A 20,684-nucleotide genomic window follows, 5' to 3' on the forward strand; every position below is an offset into this window, starting at 1 on the left:
TCAGGAACCCACAGAAGAAAGGAGTGCTTCGCAGAGCACAGCTCAGGCACTTCAAAATCCTATTGTAAAATAATACCAAATGCTCTCACAACCTTCTTTGCTGTTTTTAATTTTTATTTTTTCATTTTCTGCTTTCATTCACGATTCCCATTTTTTTCCCCTCAGAGTTTTTCCTGGCAGTTGTTTTCTGGGGGTAATACTTTGAGCTGATCTCCAGTCATTGCTGGGTCTCCTGAAGTTGGCAACCATTTCAATATCTCTAAAATTACAGGATTTGTTTGGGAGACCAAGGGTGTGGGGAAACACACCAACATGGTGCCTTTGTGTCGGTTCTCCTTGCTATGGCCCAGTAGCAAGGACTTCACCACTTCAGAAGGTAAATCATGTAATTTGCCACTAAGTCTAACAAATTGGAAAGATCTAAAGACCCATAGCCAAGGATCAAGATCCTTCCCGACTGTTCCTTGTATACTCTCATAACCAGCCAATTGCTTAATCATTCCTCAAATATTTACTGAGTATTTCTTATGGATGAGGCACTCGGCGAGGGGGTGCAGGGCAGTGTTTTCAAACTGTGTGTCACACACATTAGTGGGTTAGTGAAATTAGTCGTGACCTACATTTAAACAATGAAATAGCAAACAGTAGTAAGGCTAAATATTATGTCATGATGTATATGTCTCAGATGTGTACACACATACACCCCTGCATGTGTGTACTAGATTGTGATGTATAATGTATTTCTTTTTTATTTTGGGTCACTGTCAAAAACTGGAACGTTCCTGCTGCAGGGACCATTCAGCAAACATGGGTGTTAGCGGGCTGCCATCCTTAAGGTCATGTCTGAGTGGAGGAGGAAACACGCTGACTGTGTATATGAACAGCTACCAGCATGAGGGCCGGCTGCGGGATTCTGTTAACACCTGGGGCAGCACCTGCCTCAGGTGAGCAGGAACTGCACCTGGAGTTGGTCTCACCGTGAGGCAGAGGGGAGGGAGGGCTCTGGCCAGTCTTTGGATCACCTCTGGGGGAGGGGGCTGCATTCCTTCTCAAGTGTGTGCCTCCTGTGGTGGAGGGTGGAGACCCTCTGAAAGAGGCAGCTGGGAGACAAGTAGGCTGGCCTGGTAAACGGACCTGGGAAGGTCGTCATCAGTGTCCCCTGCATGGAGCTCAGATCACATAAGAAGGTCCCAATGCTCTCGGAGGATGAAATGAAGGCTAATTGTTCCCTACATTAATTCCAATAGGAGATCCAATGATTTGGGGGCACAGACTCCCTACTTCTTTTAAAATAATTATATGCTGCCACCATTTCAGCTTTTAATAGTCCATATGTGACATAAGCGCCACACAAATGTCCCCTTTTATGTGGAATCTGGCAAGAAAGCAAATTTGTTGTCTGTTGCCTGATAGGGTTTCAGACTTATTTCTTGGAATAAGTTGTGCCTTAGTTCAGCCAAAATGGGATGGCTCTCAGTCCATCCCGGTGGTGTCGAGAAGGGCTGTCTCCAGGCCTCTGGTTGGTTGGCACCTTGGCCAGCAGGAGTTGTCAGGAACATCAAGGTTACTATGGGTCATGAAGTGGCCTTTGTCAAATGTTTTGCAGACTCCCTGCGTTTGAAGCCATTCTGCCTCCCTAGGACCTATGGGGGAGGCAGTGGCATTCCAGGAGCGGTTTCTACTGAAAGGGGAATGTGAACAGAAGTGATTGTTGACATTACAGTGGCTGGAGAGGATCTCTCCTGAATGAAAAGAAAACACCTTGACTCTCAGTGATCCTGGTCCACCCTCCCACCCCACCCCCGCCACCCCTGGTGCAATTAACACTGGGAGACTCTGTGCCCGCTGAGCATTAATGTCTGCTGGTTTTCCTTGTGATTTGTACCCACTCTTGCTGTGTGTACTGTAACCCATGGTCATGAGGAAAGAGTGTCAGTAAAGCAAGGCCAGGCTAGGAAAATCAGGGTCTGGACGGTTTGTCCTTTTGGAGAAGTTCAAAGTCCTACAGCTGTTCAGAGCACAGCACGGACTGTCCAGAATTTTCCCTGGCCACATTGGCTGATCCTGTCACCTGGGTCATGCGTTGTGTTCACTGGCCGGGCTCTTTGGTGTCCTGGATGCCTGTCTCTTCTTGTCTCTCATGCAGGAGGAAGGATGTGGGGCGGGGAGCGGGGGGGTGCACTGTTTGAATGTCAGGTTCAAGTCTGTGTAGCACCCAGTGCAGCAGAAGTGTCATTTATCTAATGAATCTGTCAGTTATCTAACTAATTTTCCAGCCATCTGACAACGAAGACTCCTTACATGAAAATTCACTACAGGCTATCAGTGTTCTGGTTCATCTGTTTCTAGAAAAACAAAGCAAGAAAAAGTAATTACAGTATTTCCATTTCACTGCTTCTTTCTGGCAGTTTAAGAAGAACACTGGAGAAAGAAAACTAACTGTTACAGACAAACAGTCCTGTTTCTTAGCAGGCTGGAGAGCAGACCACGAGGAGTGGGGAAAGGATGTGTGTCCCGTGGGACAGGCTGAAATGGAGAAAATACTGTGGACAGCAGTGGCTCTCAATCCTAGCAGATCCGATGTCCCTTTGTATAACACATATTTCGTGATGCTCTGTGATAAATTACAACACATGACTACCAACTCCGCCATCCATGTATGCACTCACTTCCTTTGCAGTGTGACGTTGCCGCTTCTAGAATCAAGAGTGAGTGTCTGTTTTTCCACCCCCTTAAATCCGGGCTGACCTTGTGATTAACTATGACCGATGGAATGCAGTGGCAGTGATGTGGGGTGACTTCAAATCCAAGGCCTCAGGAGGCTTTGCAGCTTCTACCTTTTTCCTGTCGGAATCAAGACGCTGTGAGAAGAAGCCTGAGCTAGCCACCTGGAGAGGCCACGTGTCCCATGGTTCCCCGAAAATAAGACCAGGCCGGACAATCATCTCTAAGGCATCTTTTGGAGCAAAAATTAATATAAGACCCGGTACTACATTATATTATATTATATTATATTATATTATATTATATTATACGCAGTCTTATAGTAAAATAAGACTGGGTCTTATATTAATTTTTGCTCCAAAAGACACATTAGAGCCGATTGTCCAGTTGGGTCTTATTTTTGGGGACACACGGTAGGAGAACTGAGGTGCCACAGCTGGCAGTCCTAGCCAACTGCCAGACATGTTGCCATCCGGGACCAGCCAGTCCTCACTGATCTGCCAACTGAGTACCAAGGTGTAGTGTATTCAGCCAGCGTGCGGGGAGCATATGTGAGCCATGCAGCCAAGCCCTGCCCAAATCACCAGTCCACAGAATTGTGAACAAAGAAATGATCAGTGTTTTAAGTCACTAAATTTGGGACAGTTTGTTATTATACACCAATAAAAAGTCAATACACTCTTTATTTTGTTTACGTAGATTATATAAACTACCACACGTACAATTCAAAAGAAAAATGTAATACCTTAACTGTAATACAAAAGGAAAAATAGGAAAGTAACTTACAATGATGTGCAAATTCTAGAGCACAGCTACGCTGGAGGTCATAATGAAGAAGTTGAATATACCTAGAATCACTGTGAGCTCACCTGCTTCAAGGGCAGACTGCTGCATTGATGGTGGATCACACACCACAACTGGCATTGCCACCAGGGATGTGATTTTTCTGAAATGGTGATCAATTCTTGGTTGACTTCAGAAAACCAAAAAATAATATTTTACCTCAATTGACATAATAGATTCCTGGAAGATTAATTTTATGTTAAAGCTGTATCCCCCCAAACCATTTGTGTTTATGCGTAAAATGGAATTGAACGCTGGACTCAGGCAAATATAAACACATTCAAAAGCTGAAAGAATTAATCACCAATAGATCTGCACTATAAGAAAGATTGTAGGTAGTCCTTCAGGCAGAAACATTGATACCATATAGAAATATGGATTAATTAAGATATTTTATTTAAATCTCTTTGAAAGATAATTGACGGTTTTAAAAAATAATAATGTAGTGTGAGGTTTATGACATATATAAGTAAAGTTCATGACAACAATAGCATAAAAATCAGCAGATGAAAAACGGAAGTATGCTATTTGAAAGTTCATATCCTATATGCAAAGTGATATAATATCCACTGAAGGTAGACAGTAATACGTAAAAAAATATAAACCTGAAAGCCACTACTAGAATAGCAAAACAAAGATATATTTCTCATAAGCTAACAAAAAGAGATAAAATAGAATTATAAAAATACATAGTTAATGCAAAAGAAGAAAAAAAGAACAAGGAACAGTTGGAATGAATAGAAAACAAATAGCAAGTTTATAGAGTTAAACCTAGCCATACCAATGTTCACATTAAATGTATGTTGTGAAAATACCCCAATTAAAAAGGCAGAGATTGTGAAATTGGATGGAAAAGCAGTATTCAACTATATACTGCTGGCAAGAAACAAAACAAAACACACCTTACTATGAAGACACAAAGAGCTGGAAAAAGATTTACCATGGTAATAATCATAAAAAGAAAATTAGAGTATCTATAGTAATATCAGACAAAGTTGATATCAGAGCAAAGAAGATTCCCAGGGATGAAGAACGTCATTTCATGATGATATTGATGTCAGTTCGGCAAGAGGACATCGTAACAATTTATGCACCCAATAAAAGAATTTCAAAACAAATGAAGCAAAATCTGATAAGCCTGAAAGGAGAAATAGAAAAATCAACAATTATAGTCAGGGATTTCCATACACTTCTCTCAATAATTTGTAAGACTTGAACAACTTGACCTAATTGACATTTATAGCACACTCCATCCAACAACGTAAGACTGCACATTCTTTGAATTGAACATGACATGCTTGATCAAGATTGATCATATTCTGGGTCATAAAACAAGTCTCAATAAATTAAAGAGGTTTCAAGTCATACAAAGAAGATTCTTGGACCACAATGAAATTAAATTAGCAATTTGCAACAGAAAGATATCTGGACAATCCCCAAATATTTGGAAACGAATCACACACTTGTAAATAACCCCTGGGTCAAAGATGAAAACAGAAAGGAACTTAGAATTTTGAACAGAATGAAAATTAAAATACTGCACATTATTATAGAATTTGTGGGATGCCACTAATAGAATACTTAAGCGGAAATATGTTGCATGAATTTCTATGTTAAAAAGGAAGAAAGATCTCAAGTCAATGACCTCAGTTCCTGCCTTAGTAAACATGAAAAAGCAGAGCAAAGTAAACTCAAATTAAGTAGAAGAAAGGAAGTAAAAAAGATCAGAGTGCAAATCAATGAAAAAAAAAAAAAGACAGTAGAGAAAATCAATGAAACCAAAAGCTGATACTTTGACTAGATCAATGAAACTGATAGACCTCTATGCAGATTGATAAGGAAAAAAGAGAGAAAAAACAAATTAGCAATAACAGAAATGAATGAGGTGACATTACGATAGATTGTACTGTTGTTTAAAATATAATAAGGGAATAATATGAAAAACTTTATGCCAATAAATTTGCAACTTAGATGAAATGAACAAATATCTTGAAAGATATGAATTACCAATGCCCACTCGTTAAAAATTAAATAACCTAAATAGCCCTATGTTTATTATAGAAATAGTATTTGTAGTTAAATACCTTCCCATAAAGAAAATCAAGCTGAAATGGCTTTACTGGTAAATTCTACAAAACATTTACAAAAGAAAAAAATACCAGTTCTATGCAAACATTTTTTAAAAATTGAAGAGGAGGGAATACTTCCCAACTCATTTTATTCGGTCAGTGCCACCCTGATATCAAAACAGGACAAAGACATTACAAAAAAAAAATGAAAAAAATAGAATTATAGCTCAACAGCCTTCATGAACATAGATGCAAAAATTTTAAACAAAATTTTAGCAAATTCTTCAAACAATATGTAAAAAGATCATACATCATGGCCATATGTATTTTATCCCTGGAATGTGTTGTTGCTTTAATATTAGAGAAAAATTATATTAACAAAATTAGAAAGAAAAAAAAACCATAATTCAACAGAGGCCCTCCGTCCCTTCCTTCAAAAAACATCTAACAAAATCCAATATCCATTCATAGTAAAAACTCTTGGCTAACTAGGAATTGAAGGGATTTCCTCAGCGTGATACAGGGCATTTGTGAAAAACCTTCAGCTAACATCACATACTGAATGCTTTTATTCTGAGATCAGGAGCAAGACAAAGATGTGTTCTCTCACCAGTTCTGTTCATTTGTGTACTGGGGGTTCTAGCTGGGGCAATCAGGCAAGAAAAAGAAATAAAAGGCAACTAATTTGGAAAAGAAATAAAACTGACCTTCACAAAAATGTGACTGTCTCTGTTAAAAACCTGAAGGACTCCATAAAAATGCTACCAGAACTAATAAGTTATTTTAGCAAGGTCATCAGCTACAATTTCAATTGTATTTGCATATATTAACAATAAAAACCATACATCAAAATTTAGAAATATCTTTTATTTTAGCGTCAAAAGCATGAAATAGGTTGAAGATAAATTTGACAAAAGATATGCAGCTTCTGTACACTGACTACAAACATTGCTGAGACAAATCAAGGAAAACCTAAAGAAATAGACATATGTGTTGTCCGTAGGTCAGAAAAGTCGTTATTGTTCACATGTGAACAATAATATATGGATTTGATGCAATCCTGATCAAAATCTCAGCAGGTTCTTTTGTAGCACTTGACAAGTTGATGCTAAAATTCCTATGGAATGTAAAGGACCTAGGAGAGGCTAAATGACTTTGAAAACAAAGATTAACGTTTTTTTTTATTTCAAGACATCATAAAACGACAGCAGTCAAGGCAGTGCAATATTGGATTAAAAACAAACAGATGTAATGGTGGAACAGAATAAGCTCAGGAATAAACCCACACATATATGGAGAACTCCACAGAGGTTCATAGGCAAGTCAGTAGAGAAAGGTTAATGTTTTCAAGAATGGGTGCTAGGATTTTGTTACAAACATATACAAAAGTTAACTCAAAGTTGATCCTAGTTCTAAACATAAAATCTAAAGCTGTAGAACTTGTAGGAAAAAAAATAGGAGAAAACTTTTGTGACATTGTATTAGACAAATATTAAGATCAAACAAAGGCATGATCCATAAAAGAACAAGTTGATAAATTATACTTCATCAAAATTAAAAACATTGGCTCTTCAAAAGACCTTCTTAGGAGAATGAGAAGACTGGAGGAAATATTTGTAAGTCATAGAGGTGTGATAAAAAAAATACAGTGAATGTTTAAATTAAAAAAAAATTATTACAGTTAAAGACACATTGCTATTAATCCCCTCAAAATACTCACCCTGACTTTGAACACACGTATCCCATCGTTCTTGCCACTTCTGAAGCAGTTCTGGAAGTCCTCTTTCATGAGTGTCTTTAGTTGCGCTGTCGTGGCTGCCTTGATGTCCTGAATAATTTTGACTTTGGGGAAGAGGCAGAAGTCACACAGTGCCAGATCCAGGGAATAAGGTGGATGAGGACACAGTGTAATGTTTTTTATTTGACAAAAATTGCCATATCAGAAGTGATGTGTGACACAGAGCAATGTCATGATGGAGCATGATTTATGGCATGCTTTAAAACACACCCTTTTCAACCATAGCTCACACCCAACTGATTGCACCGAACAAGTTGAAACTTGTCACACACTGTTACTAAGGTTCATTGCGCTTTCCAGATAGAACATCTCTGCCTTTCCGTTGGATGGCACTCAGCAGCAGCATTCACTGTATTTTTTGATCACACTTCGTATCTGATAAAAGATGTACCCAGAATATAGAAAGAACTTCAAAAACTCAGTGATAAGAAAGATAATCTAATTAAAAATTTGGCCAACACTTTGAACAGATACTTCACCAAAGAACAAATGAGAACATGAAAAGATGCTACATCATTAGTCATTAGGGAATTGTAAATTAAAAACATGAGTTACTACTACACACCCATTCAAATGGATAAATTAAAAAGACTGACCATAGCAAGTCTTAGCAAGGATGTGAAGCATCTGGAACTCTCGTACACTGCAAGTGGGATTGTAAAATGAGGAGGTCAGTTTGGAAAGAACTGACCATCCCTCTTCACCCAAGAGAAATGACATATGTGTGGAGATATGTCCATATGAAGACTCAAACCTAAATGTTCATAGCCGCTTTGTGGTAATTGCCAACTTCTAGAAACAACCCAAATGTCTATCCATAGGTGAATGGATAAGCTGTGGGAGAGCCATGCAATGGTACAATAGGAACAAACAGACTATTAACATGTGCTGCAACCTCGATGAATTTCAGATTAATTACTCTGCGTGGAAGAACACAGCCAGCCAGACAGAATACAGGGTATGAGCTTGTCCATATGAAGTTCTAGAAGATACAAACTGATCTATAGTGACAGAAAGCAGATACGGTTGCCTAAGGATGGTAGGGGAGGCATTACAAAGGGACACAGGGAACTTTTATTACCTTAACTGTGATGGCTTCACAGGTGTATATGTATTTCTCAAGACTGACCAAATTATACACTTTAAATATATGCAGTTTATTGTATGTCCATTTTATGTCAATAAGGTTGTTAAACTTTCAAATAACACCTCCCAAGCAAAATTGTTTGCAAAATCATTGCCCCACGGCCCTGCAATTTTCCACAGCGCCTCTGAAGCTTTCACTGGGAGCCTGATTAAGAATGTAGGAATCACTGTTGCTGGTTTACTTATTTATCCTTTATCCTCACAGTATTTGCCACATCCCAAGAGATAATTGTCCCCCCAAAACTCCACGCTGTAGTGTGCGTTTGTTCTCCATCCCCGGGGGCAGCCAGCTTATTGTTAAAACCTCAAACAATACCATTGTTATTGCTATTGTTTTATCCCCAAGTTAAAGATGATACTTAAGGCTTTTGTTTTTCTTACGCCAATCCAAGCCCAACCCATCCTTTAAAGAGCTTAGCTTTCTTGCCCTCGAATGCTTCCCATCGCTGTAAGTTCATTGAGTTTTCTGGGTCTGATTTAGTTTAGTAAATAGTTATTGAGGGCTGACATCTCAGCTCTGTCCCTTCCGCTTGGCACCATGAGCTCTTTAAGGCAGGAAGAATGTCTCACTGCTGTGTTTCCAGGATCTGGCTTAACGAACGCTGAATTAAATTGTTCATTCTTTTAGCATGTGATTTACTGTATTGCATTATTATTTGCTAATGATTCTGTGTGTTTACTTTCTCTCTTTCTGTATTCTTGCCTGTAGTACAGACTTAACACAGAAGTGACTAATGCTCATGGATCAAATGGTTTTGTGGGGAGCCTAGATAATCCCTGAACAGCCAATCAGTTGTCCTAGCACTTTCTTCCATATGTTAGGACTCACTTATTAAATATGAATGCCTTAATAATGTGTGTGGCTGGACAGCACCATTTCCTCTTGTAAAGAAAGAAAATAAAACAGGTAATGCCCAGGCCTGTTTACACCAGTTAATTACTTCATTCCCTAAACATCTGTTGTTTTTCTTGGCTGTGGGATGACATGGTTTAGATAATACTGACTAATTCATTTACCTACAAAAGCATGACACTAATACTACCAGGTATGTTGTTTATTTAGCCCCGAGCACTGCAGTTTTACATAGTGTGTGACTTTATGGTAGAATCTGAAGCACTAAGATTGGCTGGACTTAGATTTATTTACCAAATTCGGAACTATTGGAAACCGAGAGGAGAACTGAGATAATTTTAGGACAAATAAAGAGAAGAACAGTTGTACCTAACTGGTGGTGCGATTACGTAACTGTTATGTTCAAGAGATGAAGCAGTCTAAAACATGAGGTTTCAGAGAGTTTAGATGAATTTGTGAACGATCGCTCCATCGCTGGCGATCAGGGAATTTCAAGCTTCCGGGTCATGTCCTGATTTCTCGGGGACGGATGCCTCGGGAAGGCCGTGATGCTGTCAGCAGGCCAGCGCAGGGCTGCAGAGTTCCTTGGCTTGACACATTAGCTACTTTATACATTATATACACTCTCCCAGCTCCTGATTACACACAAAATTCATGCTGATTGTAGTAAAGGGAGACGATGCTGAAAAGTATAAAGAATATACCCACACCTAGATTTTGCCATTAACATTTTGCTAAACTTGATGTGTCATATGTATTTATCCATTGAGACATCTTTCTATCCCTCCACCAATCTATCTCATTTTATTGACGCATTTCAGCAGTTCAATATGCATAGCCCGGGTTCAATATACTTTTCGTTTTGATGTGAAAAAGTGCCCCAATCTTAAGTGATCATTCTCTGCGTGTGGTGGATATACACTAAAGTATACTCACGTGGTATTCCCACCCTGCATACCTTCCTGTAACTTGCTTCTTACCAATAGCATGTGGCAGGGATGGTGGGCTCTTCCTCCTGTGGCTATGTTCTATGTTTTAAGACTCCATCTCATAGTAGACGGAGCTGGAGACTTCTCATGGGCTTGATGTAATCAGTGACCATATTGGAGAAGCCCATGTGACAGGGAGCTGTGGGAGGGGCCAGGATCTGAGGGTGGCCTCCAGCCAAGAGCCAGCAAGAAGCTTGGCCCTCAGCCATAAAGCAAAGAAATAATTCTCAACACAACTAGAGAGTGAACTTGGAAGTAAGTGGATTCTTCCCTAGTGGGGCCTCCGGATGAGAACAGGGTCTTTCTGGACCCTGAACAGAGGGTCACTCTCAGACTTCTGACCTTCAGAAACTCTGAGATAATTAATGTGCATTGTTTTACATGGCCAAGTTGGTGGGAATTTGTTGTGACAATAGAAAACTAATACACATATTGGTACCTGGAAGTGGGGTGCTGCTGTAGCCAATATCTAAAAATGTGGAGTGGTTTGGGGGCTGAGGCTTCCTGAAAAGACTGTTCTGCAGAAACCTGGGCTGTAAGAATGCTGCTGGTGAGGGCTCAGGGAAGTGAGAAACGTGTATTTGGAAACTGGAGGAAGGGGGCGTCCTCCATATGTGGTGGCAGGACATTAAGTGATACTGTCTCCTGTGGTGATGTGGGAGATGGAACTTGGAGGTGATGGACTGGCTATGTAGCTCAGGGAAATTGTAAGCAAAGTATGGAAGGTATTCCCCTGGTTTCTTTGGGCCATTTATAGTAAATATGAGAGGAGAGAGACAAATTGATGGAAGAACTGTTGAACAAAAAGGAGGTAGAACTGGGTGATTTAGAAAATTCTAAGCCTTTCCAGATGACAGCAGGTGCTCAAATTAAGACAGTGTGGTCTAGAGAAAAATCTGAGGGTGTGACAATAACCTTTTGCTAACATCCAGAAGATCAAAAGGTCAGATTACTCAAACAAAGGGATCTTTCAAGAGGGTATGCCTCATGGAGCCTCTTACTCAAACCCCAAAACTCTTCTGGTATTTTGTATACTATAGATTAATTTTTCCTGTTCTACAGTTTCATATAAATGGAACATACTGTATATACTCACTTTTTTTTGGGTCTGGTTTCTTAGATTTTTGCAATTTATCCCATGTTGCTGTGTGTATCAGTAGTTGGTCTTTTCTGTTGTTGAATGTTATTCTGTAATGTGAATATATCACAATTCATTTATGCATTTTTTTCTGTTGGTGAACACAGGGACAATTTCTAGTTTTAGGTCATTATGAATAAACTTGCTATAAACTTTTTTTTTTTTCACAAGTATTTTGTGAATGAATATATGTTTTTCTTTCCCTTAGGTAAATGCCCTAATTGTGGAATTTCTAAATCATAGGATAGGTATATGGTTTGTTTTATGGGAACATCCAGGTACTTTTCCAAAATGGCTGCAATGCAATTAGAACTCTCAGACATTCTCACTAACAATAGGAAAGTTCTAATTGCATTGCATCCTCGCCAGCATTTGGTGTTTTCCTTCTTTTTAATTTTGACTGTTCTAGTGGATGTGTAGTAGTATATCATTGTGGTTCTTACGTACATTTTCCTGATTTCTAATGATGTTGAGTATACTTTTTCTTGTGCTTGTTGGAATTTGCATATCCTTTTTTTGGGAAGTCTCTTTTTAAAAACTTTGCACCCCACCCCCTTTTTGAGGAGGGGGTTATTTGTGCTTTCATTACAATAGTTGAGTTGTAGCAGTTCTTTATGTATCATGGATACCAGTCCTGTGTCAGATGTTTCTTTTGAAAGTATTTTCTCTCATATGATGGCTTGCCTGTTAATTTTTCTTATGAGGTCTTTTGATAAGCAGAAACATTTAATTTTCATGAAGTCTAATTTTCCAATTTTTCTTTTATGGTTATTGCTTTATGTCAGTTGTTAAAGAAACCTTTGCTTCTTCTCACGTCATGAACATGCTCTCCTCTGTTTTCCTATGCAAATAACACAGTTTCTGGATTACTGTAGCTCTATAGTAAGTTTTGAAGTCAGGTACTGTAAGTCCTCTAATTTTGTTATCTTTTTAAAGATTGTCTCTTATATTCGAGGTCACTGCTGTCCAATGAGAACTTTCTGCAATGATACAATCATTATATAGCTGCACTCTTTAAGAATGATAACCACTAGCCACATGTAAGTATTTAGCCCTTGAAATGTGATTAGTGCCACTGAGAAACAGATCTTTTTATTTTATTTTATTTTAATTTATCTAAAAATAAATTTCAGAGGCCACATGTGGTTAGTGGCTATCACAATGTACACTTTCCACTTATTGTAAATTTTAGACTAAGCTTGTCAATTTCTACCCAAAAAGGCACTGGTGTTTTTGGGATCATGTTGGATCTGGAGACTGATTTTGGGCAGCATTGGTATCTTAGCTACAGTTAGTCGTCTCATTCATTTTCATGGTGTGTCTTTCCATCTATGTGTGCCTTCTTTGATTTCTCTCAAAATGTTTTATAGTTTTCAGTGTACTCGTTGAACACGTATTTTGTTGTTTATCTCTTAAGTATTTTATAGTTTTTGATGATAGTGTAAGTGGAGTTATTTTTAAAATTTATTTTACAATGGTTTTCTTCAGTTGGCTTTTGTGTATTTACCTTCTATTGATCAACCTTGCTATATGCACTAATTCATTCTAGTAGTTGTTTTGTTGATTCCTTTGGATTTTATGTGTAAATAATCAAGTCATCTGAAAATAGAGACAGTTTTACTTCTTCCTTTCCAATCTGGATGACACTTATTTATTTAATTCTTTGTTTATTTTTATTGGCTTACTGTACTGGTGAGAACCTCCAGTGCAATGTTAAGTAAGAATGGTGAGAATGGACCTTCTTGCCTTGTTCCCAACTTAGTGGAAAAAATTTCACTCTTTCATCATTAAATATGATATTAGCTATATGTATGATTCTATTTTCAGTTTTTACCATGAATGAGTTTTGTTAAATGCTTTTTATGCATTTATTGGAATGAGCATATTGCCTGTCTCCTTTAGTATATTAATACTATGAATTACATTGTTAATTCAACCTTAAATTTCTGTGATAACTCCTAGTAGGTCATGATGTATTTACTACCCTTGGTATATTGTATCCTAGTGCTAATATTTTGTTAAGGATTTTTGCATCTATATTCATGAGGGATATTGGTCCATAATTTTATTTTGTAATGTTTGTTAGGCTTTGATTTTAGGGGTTCAGTGGTCTCATAAAACAAGCTGGGAAGGGTTTCCTCCTTCTCTATTTTGAGAAAGAGTTTTTATGTGGTTGGTGCTATTATTTTCTTAAATGTTGACAGAATTAACCAGTGAAGCTATCTGGGTCTGCAGTTTTCTTTGTGGGCATGTGTTTGATAAACCAATTTCTTTTATAGATATATGGCAGTTGAGATATTCTATTCTAAAGAATTTATCTGTTTCATTGAAGTAGTCAAAGTTATTAATTTAAAGTTGGCATTGTCTCTCTATATAAATGTTGCTTTATTATGCAGTACACCTGAAACTAATATAATATAGTATATTAACTATATTTTACTAAAAAATAAACACAAAAGAAATACACAGGTAGATATTTTATCGGTGAGGTATTAGTTCTTGAGTGAATAGTAGATTCATTGTCCATTATACTATTAAAAGCATAAATAAACAATTAAAATAAATAAAAGAGGCAGTCGTGAAACAATGACAGTAGTATTTTATGAACAAGGAACTATGCTGAATTCAATTCTATGCAAATAAATAAAGTTGGCATAGTCTCTAGAATCTGTAGTGATGTCCCTCTCTCATTCTTGATAATTGTTAATTTGTTCCTCCTCTCTTTATCTTCTTGATCAGAATAGCTAGAAGTATATCAATCATATTTATCTTTCAGAGAACAAGCTTTGGTTACATTGATATTTCTGTACTTTGTGTTTTATATTGCATTGATTTCTGCTGTTGTATTTACTATTTCCTTCGGTCTCTTACTTTGGGTTTCCTTTGTTCCTCTTTTCCTAGTGTCTTAAATTGGAATCTTGAACCAGTCATTTCAGGTCTTTCTTCTTTTCAAATATAAGCATTTTAGGCCATTGATTACCCTCTAAGCACTGCTCTAAGTTAATTACACAAATTTTAATATGTATTTACATTATCATTCAGTTAAAATATTTCTAATTTCTTGTTTGACTTATTCTTTGACTCACCCATTATTTAGAAGTGTGTTGTTTAATTTTCAAATATTTTGGATTTTTTAGATATTTTAGTTTTTTTTTTTTTTTCTAATTCCATTGTGGTCATAGATCATACATTGTACGATTTGAATGTCACTTGTTTTATGTCTTGATGAATGTATCATGTGCATTTGAAAAGAAAGTGTATTATCCAGGTTTTGGATATACTCATAGTATTCTATAAGTATCCGTTAGGTCAAGGTAGTTGGTAGTATTGTTCAAATCATCTGTGTCTTTACTGATTTTTAAAATTTAGTTGTTTTATTAGTAGTTGAGTGGAGGGTGTTAAAATCTCCAACTTTGATTGTGGAATTGTCTGTTTCTCTCTTTATTGCTATCAACATTTGCTTCACATACTTGAAGATCTGCTGTTATAATAGATACAGACATATTTATGGATGGTTATGTTGTTACAGTGAATTTATACTTCTGTCATTATGAATTATCTCTTTTTCTCTGTCAATACTACACTCTTGGAGTCTATTTTATCTGATATTAGTATAGTCACTCCAGCCTTCTTATGCTTACTGTTTTTAAGGTATATATTTTTACACTCATTTGCATTTAGCCTATCTATATTTTTATATTTTGAAATGTGCCTCTTTTGTAGACAGCATGTAGTGAGTCCAGCTTTTTTGTTTTTTAATCCAGTCTCGTGATCTCTGTCTTTTATTTAAAGTATTTAACCAGTGAACATTTAACATATTTTTTTGTATAATTGCATTTAGGTCTATCATTTTATTGCTTGTTTTCTATTTGTCTGTTTATCTTTGCATTTTTCAGCACTTTCTGTAATACAGTATATCCTTAACTTATCACAGTCTACTTAGTGTTACTATTATAGCTCATCATGTAAAATATAGAAACTTTGCAACTGCGTAAGTTCACTTACCTCTCCCTTCCTTTTGTGCTATAGTTATTATATCTATATTATAAACCCGTCCAGACAATGCTATAATTTCACTTAAGTAGTATAAATGCTTTTTTAATTAAGAAAATAGTTTTTTAAAGTTATCCAAATATTTTGCACATTCACCATTTCTAATAATTTCCATTTTTTTCCAGAATATCTGAATTTCCATGTGGTATTATTTCCCTTCAGAATGAAGAACTTCCTTTAGCACTTTGTGCCGATCTGCTACCAATGAATTCTCAGCTATCTTTTATTTTTGAAATGAAAGGATATATTCACTAGACATAGAATTAAGAGTTCACAGGTTTTAAATTTTTAAATTTATAACTTTAAAGATGTTACTCTAGTATAGTTTTGCCTTGTATAATGATAAACTAGAGGTCATTTGAATTGTTCTTCTGTATGTAATGTTTCATTTTTCTCTGGTTGCTTTCAAGATTTTCTCTTTATCTTTGGTTTGGAACTGATTGGCTATAGGTGCCAGGGTGTGGTTTTCTTTGTAGTTTTTCTTCTTGGGGTTCTATGATTTTGTTCTCTGTAAATTTATGTGTTTCATCAAATTTGGGAAATTTTTGGCCAGTATTTTTTCATATATATATATATATATATATATATATATATATATATATATATATATATATATATGAGCTTTTGTCTATTAGCTTTTATCTGTTCCTGTATGTGAGGTGATTTCTGTGCTGTGATCAGGGGTTGAGTAAATTCCCCCTTTGGTCTCATTCTCCGGAGCAGAGGAGATATGAGATGATGTTTGCTGTTCTGTCTGTGCTGTGAGGTGCTGGTTAGCTTAGAGTTAAAGAAATTCTTGACCAGGGGTTGAGAGAATTCCCTCTTTGTTCTGTCTGTTTCGCCTTCATCAGCAGATGAAGTGAAGAAGTAGCTAAGTTACATCAGGACGACGTGAGAGGCACGTTGCCAGGCTTTGGAAGACCTTGGGCTGATGGTCCCAAGCAAGAACAGTAGATATTGCTTGTCTGGATGAACTAGCCCTTCAGCTGGATAAGTAATATATTTTCTTTTTTTATCAGTAACTGCCGGACCCTCCTGGAACTGGCCATTCCCAGAGGGGAGGCAGGAACAAGAAACTTGGCTCTGGGGAACATCTGAGAAAACTTATAAGACACACCTCAGTTGGCAGTATAATTATTAATACTTCGTCATTTGGTCATTTGTCATTGGTGCTTTTTCATCATTCTAACATTTTGAAGACTTCCAGCAATATGCAGCTTACAACACCAGGGGATGTCCTGACTTCCAGCCGCGAACCTGGTGAGGGCTGGCTGGTTCCCGGCCTCTCCAGTGTTGTTCTCCACAGTTAGCCTTCTTGAGAACTTGTTAGCATCTAGCAAACTCGTGTGTAGCTTGCAGCTTACAGCATCAGAAGACACCCTAACTTCTAACAACAACAATGCCAACAACAACAACAAAAGCAACAGCAGCAGCATCTTGGGAACTAGCACGCAGCGCTGTGGGAGACGCCTGAGTGTCTCTCAGCTACAGACCTGGCAAGGTTTTGACATATGACTTTTCCAGTGCTGTTCTCCCCGTTTGGTGAGCTTTTGACATCTACTGTAATAGTTGCTATCCTATAGAGCTTATTACTGCTTTTGGATACTCCTCACTGATGTTATTTGTGTATTTAGCCAAGTGATTTTTGATCAATAGTAAACATGTGTTGGATCTCTTAACTTATAAATATGTGTACTCCTTTGACATGACATTGTTATCAATGTATATAGTTTAGTCTTAACCACCTTTACTTTCTGACGTTAGCATATTCTATTAATTGCCTTTGTCTTTTGCTATTACCTATTACTAAATAAATTGATTAGATATTAAATAAATAATTAGCCCCATTCTAGCGTGTGTCCCTTCTCCTTCTTTTGTCATTATATATATATACATATATATATATACATATACATGTATATATGTATATTTACATATATATGTATATATAATGACAAAAGAAGAAGGGACACATGCTAGAACATATATATATGTATATATGTATATATGTATATATGTATATATGTATATATGTATATACATACACATATATGTATACATATATATGTCTATGTATATGTGTGTGTGTGTGTATATATATATATATATATATATATATATATATATATATATATATATATATGCATAAAATCCTATTCTCTCTTTCTTCCTCATTCCACCAATTACACTTTCGGTATTGTCTCACAGGTTCCTGGGGCTCTGTTAATTTTTTTTTAATCCTTTTATAGTTCGCAGATTGGATGATTTCTCTTGGCTTACCTTCAGGTTCACTGACTCTTCTGCCATCATGCATTATGCTGTTAAGGATATACAAGGAATATTTAATTTTCATATATTGTATTTTGATGCTTGAGAATTTCCATTGATTCTTTTTTTTACATTTTTATTTATCTGCTGACATTTCCTGTCTTTACATGTGTAGAGAACTTATTTTCACGTTTTTTTTTTCTTGCTTTTAAATCCTTGTCTTCTTATTTCAACACTTATATCATTTTAGAATTGGTCTCCATCTATCATTTTTTCTCTTGAGAATAGATCACATTTTCTTGTTTCTTCTATGTTGCGTAATTTTGGATTATATCCTGGATATTGGGAATGCCATCTGGATTCTGTTATATTTCTCTGAAGAATGTTGATTTAATTTTTTTTTTTTAAAGCAGACTGTTAACTTGATTGGACTCAAATTGCAAAGTTTTTCCCTTGGAATAACTCAAACCTTAACTCAGTTCTTTATCCCTAGCTTAGCTGCTTAGAATCCACCTCTCACATATATGGTTCAGGTATTGCGTAGATAATTTGGAGTGCCTCTTCTCTGGTTCCCTCTTACTCAGAATTACCCCCTCTCCAGTGACCCTGTTTCCCCAGAAATCTGTCCTTTTGTTCTTCAGATTAGAAAAACTGGCGGTTTTCTTTCAGAGATTTAGCCACTTCTGTGGTGACAGTTTTGAATTGCCCTCGGGCTAAAAGCTATAAAAATGGGAATTTCATCTCATGCCATTTTTTTCCTTCCTAAATGTCAACTTCTTTTAGAGTCAGACTGACTTTTGTTCATCCTCCATTAAACAAAAGTCATATTTTGTATTTTTATTCAGAGTTGATAGCTGTTATCTGCAGGAGGATTGGGTCTAGTAGAAGCTTACATGGCAATACTGGGAGGAAAAAGCCCCCACCCTCCTTTTAATGAGAGTAAATGCATTTTTTTTTTTTTTTTAGACAACTTACATGACATATGCTTTTTCTTAAAAACAATTCTTAAGCTCCAAATGAATCAAGGTCAAAATAAGTGAAGACCTCAAGATGACATCAATCTCATTTGTTAGGTCCTGGACCACTTTTACTTTATAAGGAAGCTACTAAATACAAATTTTGTTTAAAAACTTCTATAAAATATTTTATTGCTAGTAAGTCTTTATTGAATGAATAAGCATCATGATAATGTTATGAGCATTGTACATATAAAATAGTTAAAAATACAGTTTTTAATATCTATACACCATTTCTATGTATGTGACATATCTTTTATATATATGATGTATATTATATATGTGATATATATTTTATATATATATATATTATATATGTATATATAAAACATATATTCATTATATGGATATATTTCTGGTTCCATATTTTTGTCAGTATGCTATGATTCCAATAACTATATTTGTACATAAATATTTAATGACATATCTGAGTATAGAAGAAATCTCTTGCCCACTCCTCTACTTAATTGACTTGCTGGGTTAATTGATGTTTTCTATGCTTCTGCAGCACTGGCTGCATAGGGAACGCGCACTTTTCTCCTGCTCCCACTTTTTGGGATATACGCCTACCGATAGCTAATTGTATTTGTTCCCAAACCTGTTTATGCCAGTTATTATTGTGATTTGGTTGATTAGAATACTAACCTATGAAATATGAGTGAACCCAGAAACAGGGTCGTCGTTTCTATGAAAACAAAGTTGAATGCTTTGGGGAGACTCAGCGATGTGAAGTAATAATAAGAATGATATAAAATAAGGTGATGGGCTAGGCAACTCTAAATAACTTGAGAAGAAGATTGTAAACGACAGAGTCTGTTTGCACACTGACACCCAAATATCTTTAAGTTTGTGCTGTACCTCAAAATTAAGAGCACGAATTATATAGGTGTGGTTTGTGCAAGAAAGATGTCACAGAATCCTAATCAGGGATCAAAACTCTGAGAAAGGCCTTCGTCCTTCATCATAAAATTGATGAATAAATCCACATTTTATATTATAACATAACAAAATATTTATTGTATATTTTTGCCATTGTTTATGATTTCTTTACTTAATTCTGACTTTTCAAGGATCTGACCAGATTTCCAAATATTGATCCCAAAAACATGAGAAAAGCAGACTTTACTATATTTCCTCAAGACAGTTTCCTAGAAATGTAATTACTGTATATTTTTTTAAAGTATTGATACGTATTACCTAATTGCCCACTAGAGAGATTGTATCGATTTATATTCCCACATAGGGCTATTTCTTAGGCTTTAAACTTTGGTACAGTGAGGCAACTGTCTTCTCTCCAGCTCGGATCAGCAGTCACATGGTGGACTTGAAAGCCTGTGGCCTGAAACGTCTCGAAAAGCGCCCCAGGATTTTTGTTTGCTATGATAAAGTGGAATTTGATTCTTTTTCTATTAATGCTGGGTTTTTGTGAATCCTAACCTCAAAATGTTACAAAAGCATTGGGGTTGTTTGCCAAACACACCCCGAATTCCGTCAATCACTTTACAATACTCAGATGACCACGACTTTTTAATGTTATAAGCTACCATAGGGATCAGCTTATTAAACCCTTCCTTTTACAAATTGAGCCCAGGAACAGGGGACAGGAAAAGTGACTTGACTTAAGTCCTGGAGCTTAGTGGTATCTGAGCTGAGCTCTGAGCTCAAGTGTCCTGACTCCTGGTCTAATCTAGCTCTTTCTGATACAGCACATTGCTTCTGATTGCACAGAGAAGGGTTGTGAAAATTTGTCACGTGGAGTTTCGTGTTATCAAGGGGGAGGTGTGCAG

At 36.5% G+C, this 20,684-nt stretch overlaps 2 long non-coding RNA genes across 10 annotated transcripts in view; one reads left to right on the forward strand and one right to left on the reverse strand.

The window, feature by feature from the left end:
* Nucleotides 1-20,684, forward strand: part of LOC109455627 (uncharacterized) — a 212,263-nt gene that overhangs the window by 53,320 nt on the left and 138,259 nt on the right. The gene's annotated exons all lie outside the window — the stretch shown is intronic.
* Nucleotides 1,839-20,684, reverse strand: part of LOC141570496 (uncharacterized) — a 28,130-nt gene continuing 9,284 nt past the window's right edge. The window contains exons 3-5 of one of the 4 annotated variants that reach the window (XR_012494515.1): nt 7,357-7,478; nt 3,594-4,705; nt 1,839-2,345 (exon numbers count right to left, since the gene is read on the reverse strand). This is a non-coding gene — a long non-coding RNA (uncharacterized LOC141570496). Of the gene's footprint in view, nt 2,346-3,593; nt 4,706-7,356; nt 7,479-8,606; nt 11,611-17,893; nt 17,932-20,684 lie in introns of those variants that run through there. The other 3 variants (XR_012494518.1, XR_012494517.1, XR_012494516.1) reach the window with 3 other exon arrangements.

Source organism: Rhinolophus sinicus, linkage group LG03, assembly GCF_036562045.2.
Source record: "Rhinolophus sinicus isolate RSC01 linkage group LG03, ASM3656204v1, whole genome shotgun sequence".
In the NCBI taxonomy this organism is placed as follows: Eukaryota; Metazoa; Chordata; class Mammalia; order Chiroptera; family Rhinolophidae; genus Rhinolophus; species Rhinolophus sinicus.